Source organism: Ostrea edulis, chromosome 1 (genome assembly GCF_947568905.1).
Source record: "Ostrea edulis chromosome 1, xbOstEdul1.1, whole genome shotgun sequence".
NCBI classification, from domain to species: domain Eukaryota; kingdom Metazoa; phylum Mollusca; class Bivalvia; order Ostreida; family Ostreidae; genus Ostrea; species Ostrea edulis.
The window spans coordinates 83,239,175-83,247,352 of NC_079164.1; positions in this window are offsets into that span (position 1 = coordinate 83,239,175).

The window sequence follows — 8,178 nt, forward strand, 5'->3', positions numbered from 1 at the left end:
GCTCAACTACATACTTCTTACCTTCAAGAGAAATTCCGAGACTTGACACTCTGCACGATAGCAAAACAGTCCTTTTCAATACCCGCATAGTTCCTTTCTGTGTCAGAGAGTTTCTTACTGAGGTATTGGATGAGACCATCTTCGAATTCTGCTCCAACACAGCTCCAACTCCGTAATCAGACGCATCAGTATGTAAGTCGAACACCTGCTGAAGAAATTGTTTGCTTGCTACTGCCTCCTTCAAACTTTCAAATGTTTTCTGATGAACTGGAATCCAAACTATACGAGACTAACTATTCTTTTAAGTGGGATCAGATGGTACGGGGTTTCAACAGTCTCGATTGAAATCAGCATTTCGCAAATTCTATGGTCGTTATAACGATCTAGTTCGTCAATACAACCTCGCATTGGGTCAAATGCTGTCTGACGTGTTTCATACCGATTGTTAAGCCGTTCTTGGCACACTGATTTTGACTGCGGATAACTCCGTTTACCTGATCAGGATATATGGCTCACGGCGGGTGTGACCGGTCAACAGGGGATGCTTACTCCTCCTAGGCACCTGATCCCACCTCTGGTGTGTCCAGGGGTCCGTGTTTGCCCAACTATGTATTTTGTATTGCTAATAGGAGTTATGAGATTGATCAATGTTCGTTATCTTCACCTTGCATCAGACAAACAGGCATATAAATCTGAGAAAGGAATAAATTTCCTATAAAATCCAAGTCGCATCTTGTTTTTTAGAAGTGGGAATATGAAAATCTTTGATGACCTGAACTTTATACTCTGTTATGGAGTAACCATACCGTTCCCAACCACATGTCCCAGAAACTCAACCTGATCAAATTCAAAACTGCACTTCAAAGGTTTGTCTAAAAAATTAGCTTCACTGGAAAACAACTCGTAGATGTTCAAGATGCTCCATCCAAGTCTCAGTGTAGATTCCAATGTCATCTATAAAACACTGAACAAAATCGTGCAAACCTTCCAGACCAAAATGTATAAGTCAAACAAATGTTGCTGGCACATTAACCATACCAAAGGGCATTACTATAAATTGATTGTGTTCCGTAGGTGTCACAAACGCACTATTCTGTTTAGCGTCCTCGTCTAATTGGATCTGCAGTAACCTATTTTTAGGTAAATTTTGTTGATGTATGTTTCTTTACTTACCTCATGAAAGGTGAAGATAACGAACAGTGATCATTTAATAGAATACCAATGCGGGGCATAAGTCTGGGGTCAAATATTGTGATATTGAACGATCTATAATCACAACAAGACCTGAGTGAAGAATCACCTTTCTTCATCATAACTGCGGGTGAGGCATAGGGGTTAGTCTATGATTTCCGCTTCCATCATAGAATCGATTTCCTATTGCAATTGTCTCGAAGTGTACAAGGTACCGTGCATGATTTCTTATGTACCAGCTCATCCGTTCTCAATTTTACGGTATGTTGAACAAGATTTATTCTCTTTGGGGTGTTACTTAAAATATCGGAATAATCTGATAATATACATTTCAACTGACGAACCTGATCACCTGTGAGACTTTGACTCAAAACCACCTTCTGAACCCCACTTTCTGACTCAAGTGATTGTGTTGCTTTGTCAATGATTTCTGAGTCAATTTCTGACTTTTGTGACAAACCTCCTAAAACCTTAAGTGCTGTGAGAACCCCAACTTCTCTCTCTATCTCCACCGGTTGTGTGATCGTATCGTCGTTTAAACTTGTTTACATGAGATCACGGGAATATATCGAATCGACATATGATTGATTGTATCTTGCTTAACGTCTTGCTCGAGAATTTTTCACTCATATGGAGACGTCACCAAGACCGGTGAAGGGTTTCAAATTTAGGCCTATGCTCGGCGCTTACGGCCATTGAGCAGGAGGGTTCTTTAGCGTGCCACACCTACTGTGACACGGGTCATCCATTTTTGAGGTCATCTCCGAGGACCCGTGACATCCACACCTGGTGCCGAGCGTTTGGCGATGGAACTGTCACTACCTGTTTTTTACGACTTAGGTCTGTCGCGGCCGGGATTCGAACCCCGGCCTTCCGCATGCGGGGCGAACGCTCTAACCTCTCGGCCACCGCGACGGTAATCGACATATGAATGGAAACGCCGTCAATGTATGTAAATGTCGCACTGATGGCCACAACAAGTTTTTCTTTCTTCCCACGTAGGAGGTTTTGAATAAATTCTGCTTCATAAGAATATAAAAAGGTAAGTTAACAAAGGAGCTCAATTTGTGTCCACAGGAATTCCAGATTGTTGGAAGACTTATCACCAAAGACTACGAAAATATTGTCAATGAAGAAATCCAACATATTTCAGAGCACTTGTGCGTGAAATCATAGTGGTGTTTAACAGAGGTTTTTGGATGACTGATCACTTGATACATTGGCACACTGATTTTGACTACGGATAACTCCGTTTACCTGATCAGGATATAAGACTCAGAGCGGGTGTGACCGGTCGACAGGGGATGCTTACTCCTCCTAGGCACCTGATCCCACCTTTGGTGTGTCATGGGATCTGTGTTTGCCCAACTATCTATTTCGTATTGCTTATAGGAGTTATGAGATTGATCACTGTTCGTTATCTTCACCTTTAATGTATGAATAGTTCCGTTTTCCAGTTTTGTTGAAGAAGCAACTTTCTATAAGGTCAAAAGGTCTAGTGTTTAATTTATTGTGAGGAATTGTCGTGGAAAGTGTTGAAACGTCATACGTTTTGATAATGTTGATTTTGGAAAAACTTTGTGATTTGATGCATCATGAAGAATACCTACTGAAAGTAAAGGGTTTCGGAATAAGGTGCGAGTACGACCTTGACCATTTTCTCTTTTGACAGTAAAAACAGGAATATCATCATTTGTCTGTGCAATGATTGTATACGGTTCCTGCTCCCATATATCAGCCAACTTATGCTAAACATCAAAGGCGACTATTTTAACCAATACTCGGTCTCCAACTTATGCTAAACATCAAAAGCGACTATTTTAACCAATACTCGGTCTCCAACCTTCACCGTTCCACATCTCACCTTGGTGTTGTACAATGTAGGTGTCTCTCTGCTTAGTCCTCGTTCTCTCGGATCTTTCTGCTGCTGGGTCGTATGCAATTAGGGTTTTACACCGCAAGTCAGTTACATACCGAGTTATAGACTTCTCATTTTCTCGCAGGCCAAATGTCATGTCCATGGGCAACCTTGGATTCCTACCAAGTTTGCCCAGTGATCTTGTGGTGAATGCAATTATAGGCCTGGACTAACGGGTTGACATGCCTTCCAATTAACCTTTTTGGTAGATGGATGAGAACCAAGCATATCAACCAGAGTCCGATTAAACCCTTCACACATTCCATTTCCCATCGAATTCCTTGATTTACTCATCCCTGCAATATTATATATATATTTTTAATCACCTTACTCTCAAAATTTTCACCTTGGTCAGAATGGATTCTGGCAGGTATACCATAATGACCAATAAAATGATTTTAAAATGTTTCTGCAGTTGTCCTCGCAAAGTTGTTCCTGATTGTGATATCTAACGCGTACCTTGTAAAGAGGTCCATGATCACCAATATGTGCTGATAACCTCCCTTGAATGCTTCCAGAGTCAAGTAATCCATGGAAATCAATTACAATGGTGCACTGGTCACGATGTTCACTAGAAAAGCTCGTCGATTGGATGGTGTTTTCCTCTTGGTATATCTTCCACACTCAGTGATCCATGTCTCAACATCATTGTACATTCCAGGCCAAAAGAACTTATCTTTGGTAAGTGAAAGGGTTCTGTCTTTCCCAGGGTGTCGCACGTCATTATGCAGAGTTTCAATTACAGTTGTTGCATGAGCAAAGGGTAAAACCAGTTCATGTTGAACTCCTTTACTTCATCTGTTCTTGTAACACGAAGCAAAATTCCATCTTTTAACCTCAAATTATGAAATTGTCGCATCAGGGGCTTTGATCCTATTTCCTTCCTTGAAGGTTCCACATTGGATAGTGCATCATCCATTATTCTCCCGATATCGGGATCCAGATTCTGTTCTTTAGACCAATCAATGATGTTCCCTGTACTAGTTTCTCATCTAATACTATTGATGGTGACATTAAGTGAGTCAATGGCCTGTTCACTCTGCTAAGCTTCTCTATCAATCGTTTATAGCAGCCGACAAAACCAAAAAATCTGCGTACATCCTGTTTGGCCAGTTTGCTACTTTCTCAGTCTTGTCTGAATGTAAAACTTATACGGTACCAATTTTGATGCATCAGATGCGCATTTCGACAAATAATGTCTCTTCAGTGATGCTCAACCGAAATGTTTGAAATCAGAAATAACTATGAAGTTTTAGAGCTAAATATAGCCAAAAACAGCGTGCCAAAAAAGTGGAGCCAAATTCGTCCAAGGATAAGAGCTATGCATGAGGGAGATAATCCTTAATTTTGAAATGAATTTCTAAATTTTATAACAGCAATTAAATATACATCCGTATTTTCAAGCTAGTAACGAAGTACTTAGCTACTGGGCTATAGAGACCCTCGGGGACTAACAGTCCACCAACAGAGGCCTCGACCCAGGGGTCATAATGTAAAACTTATACGGTACCAATTTTGATACACCAGATGCGCATTTCGACAAAATAATGTCTCTTCAGTGATGCTCAACCGAAATGTTTGAAATCAGAAATAACTATGAAGTTTTAGAGCTAAATATAGCCAAAAACAGCGTGCCAAAAAAGTGGAGCCAAATTCGTCCAAGGATAAGAGCTATGCATGAGGGAGATAATCCTTAATTTTGAAATGAATTTCTAAATTTTATAACAGCAATTAAATATACATCCGTATTTTCAAGCTAGTAACGAAGTACTTTGCTACTGGGCTGTAGAGACCCTCGGGGACTAACAGTCCACCAGCAGAGGCCTCGACCCAGTGGTCATAATGTAAAACGTATACGGTACCAATTCTATCCCAATATTTTTCTCTGAAAAAAATATGACTATAAAATATAATGAACTTGACTTTCCTCTTGAAAACTGGCACTTGGATAGAGCAAGTTTAAGTGTGACCTCCTGCATCTTGTTGAACACAAGCTGTATGTTATGAAGATGTTCCTCAAAAGTCTTGTCAAATATGATGACATCGTCTATGAATACACAGCATAATTTCAAGTTCAGGTCAGCTAAGATGTCCTCCATCAATCTCTGATATGTCGCTGGTGAGTGTGAAGAATCCAAACGGCATACGATTGTACTCATAAAATCTTAAAATATACCAACAACATGCATTTAAGCATATATATATACTGTAAAATTCAACAAAGAACATTTCTATTGAAGTTCATATGGCACACAGAAACACAACTAATATTTATACACAATATATTTCAATCTTCGAGTTTTATAAAAACATGAATGATGATACACATATATAACTTCAAAACGGAGCTCCGGTCAGCTCAATATATTCCGTTACGCTACAACTCCAATATCATTATTCGTAGGGGGGAAATAGACGCTATGGAGTTTGCTTCAAAACTGACATAATAAAAGAGCTTTTAACATCTACCGGGATGTACACGGTGAGTGTGATACGTAAATTGTCTTAAAAACAGAGACAGAGTGTACACAAGTGCATTCTACTTATCAACATGTGTGTATCATAATTTCTCTTAAACAAAACTGTACTATTTTCTCATGTAATAATTGCAGTTACATCAAACAAGGACATTTTGTACAAGTTTTGATTTGTCACATTTTCTATATACATGTATCTTAGACTTATCTCAATTCTCATTAAGTTTAAACATTTTTCTCAAAATACGTTTCAAGTTTCTTCTTTGAATCTCACATTTATTGCAACACGTAGGTTCTGGTATTTCAAGAACTTCTCTGAAATATCTAAAAACTGTCCACAAAAAGTTCTGTTGACATGCCTTACGGTATCATAATATTATATCTAATAATGAAAAAGTCACTATTGCATGTATCTACTAAGCACTAGAAATTATATCGATACTAGGAATATTCTATTTGCATAAATACTACCACAGTTGTCACTATAGGCTAGATTTTAAAAAAAAATCAATTTTAAGCGAGTCCCGGACTCGTGGTGGTTTATGAGCAGATCGAGTCCCATGAAGAATTGACGAGTCCCATGAAAATTCCATGAGTCCTTTGTATTAGATCTTCGAAAAAATTCAAATGAGAAGTAATTTTTCTGCATTCCCATTCGGAATGAACACAAGCTGATACTTTCCTCCGTCCACTAAAATATTCTCAGACAATTGCGAATAACGGCGTACGTGTTAATAACTCTAATTACCTACCCAATGCATAATTGTGATATGATTAAATGATTCGGTATATTTGGCTTCGGGTTTACAACAATTTTTTTTAATAATCATCCTAGCGGTCAGCAATACACTCAGGCTCGGTGATCAGTTAACAACCCAACGTCCATCTAACAAGAAATGACTTCTGGAGAACTCGTACCCAGGAGAACTCGTACTCGTACCCATCAATATCTGGGTACGAGTTCTTCTGGAGAAAACTTTGTTATTTTATCAAATAGAAATGTGGGTACGAGTATTATAAAATATGGGTATGAGTTCTCCCGGAGAAATTATTTTGTCATTTTAGCGGATAAATCTGGGCCTTACGTCGAGGTTCTCCTAAAGTAAAAGTAAAGTAAATTTTATTTAAAGTCGGCACTATATACATTCAACATGCCAAACACAAGCTCTGTAGAGCTTTTTAACCGACTATCACATTCAAGTATATCAAGGACAAAGACACATAGCATGCATGTACACATATACACAGACATATCACAGATTAACAAAAGAATACAAAATAAAAGAAAACTTTCATGCAAGAATATACAAGAATATACAGACACGAAAGCATAAGACTAAGAGGAAGAAATAAAATACTACAAGCAAGAGTGTATGTATAAAAACCATCATTAAATTTCAAGCCAATTAGCTATGTTTGCTGTTTCAAGTAAAAGCTGTAGAAAAAACTTTGTCATTTCTGTCATAAAAAGCTGGGTACGAGTTCTCCTGGAGAAAAACTTTGTCATTTCTGTCAAAAATCTAGATACGAATTCTCCTGGTGAAAAACTTTGTCATTTTGGGGTCCTACTAAACAGAGTACGTTAGAGTACTATAGAGTACGCTAGTAAAATTTCATAATTTAATGCAATTTAATTGTTTATTTGTATGTATACCACTTAAATAAACATGATTATAAAATAATATTGCAAAATTTATCAAAAGTATTTGCTTTTTTAGCAATATTTTGACCAGAAAACAACTGTTACATTAAAGTTATTGACGATTTATGGCATCACGATCCCGATTATTACTATTTTGTTTGGAGAAAAGAATTAAGCGATGTGACATATTGCATCAGTAATTAATTTTACGTATGATTGATAGTTATTTAGAATTGAATAATTGATGGCCTTTAAAAACACACCCAGTGTTGATTTAAAACCACAGCAACAATCACCAAAGATACCATCTTCATAGATGTAACCATTTCATTTTTATGTTAATCTAAATACCACTGAAGGATTTATTTTCATGGAATTCACTGTTCAGTTGACTAAAAAAGACTTAATACTTTAAAAATAAGATTAAGGCATAATCTTGGGAAATTTAGTGTAATGCGCTGGTACTTTATATACATATGTAGTTAAATTTGATTGGGATCAAACGGTGAACTGTAATTCAAAATATTTTCTAAATATAATGAAAACAAACACAATATATTCCAGATATATATTTATAAGGTTAAACTAAAGTAAGAACACCTACAAACAGCAGTTAAATTGCATTAAATTATGAAATTTTACCAACGTACTCCAAAGTACTCTAACGTACTCTAGCGTACTCTGTTTAGTAGGACCGGTCATTTTGTCATATAAATCAGGGTACGAGTTCTCTTCCATGTGCCGGAGAATGGAGGTACGCTATAAAAATACAATGTCGCAGGTTTAGAATTGGTGTTTAATTGCAATAATTATACTAATTATCGTCTCAAGCCAAACAGCAATTCAAATGAAAAATCAAAGCAAAACAAGAAATAAGTATGATCATTGTATTTACCTTTTTATGTTATGTTCATTGTAAATTATGTATAGTGTATGAAATTCTTGATTTT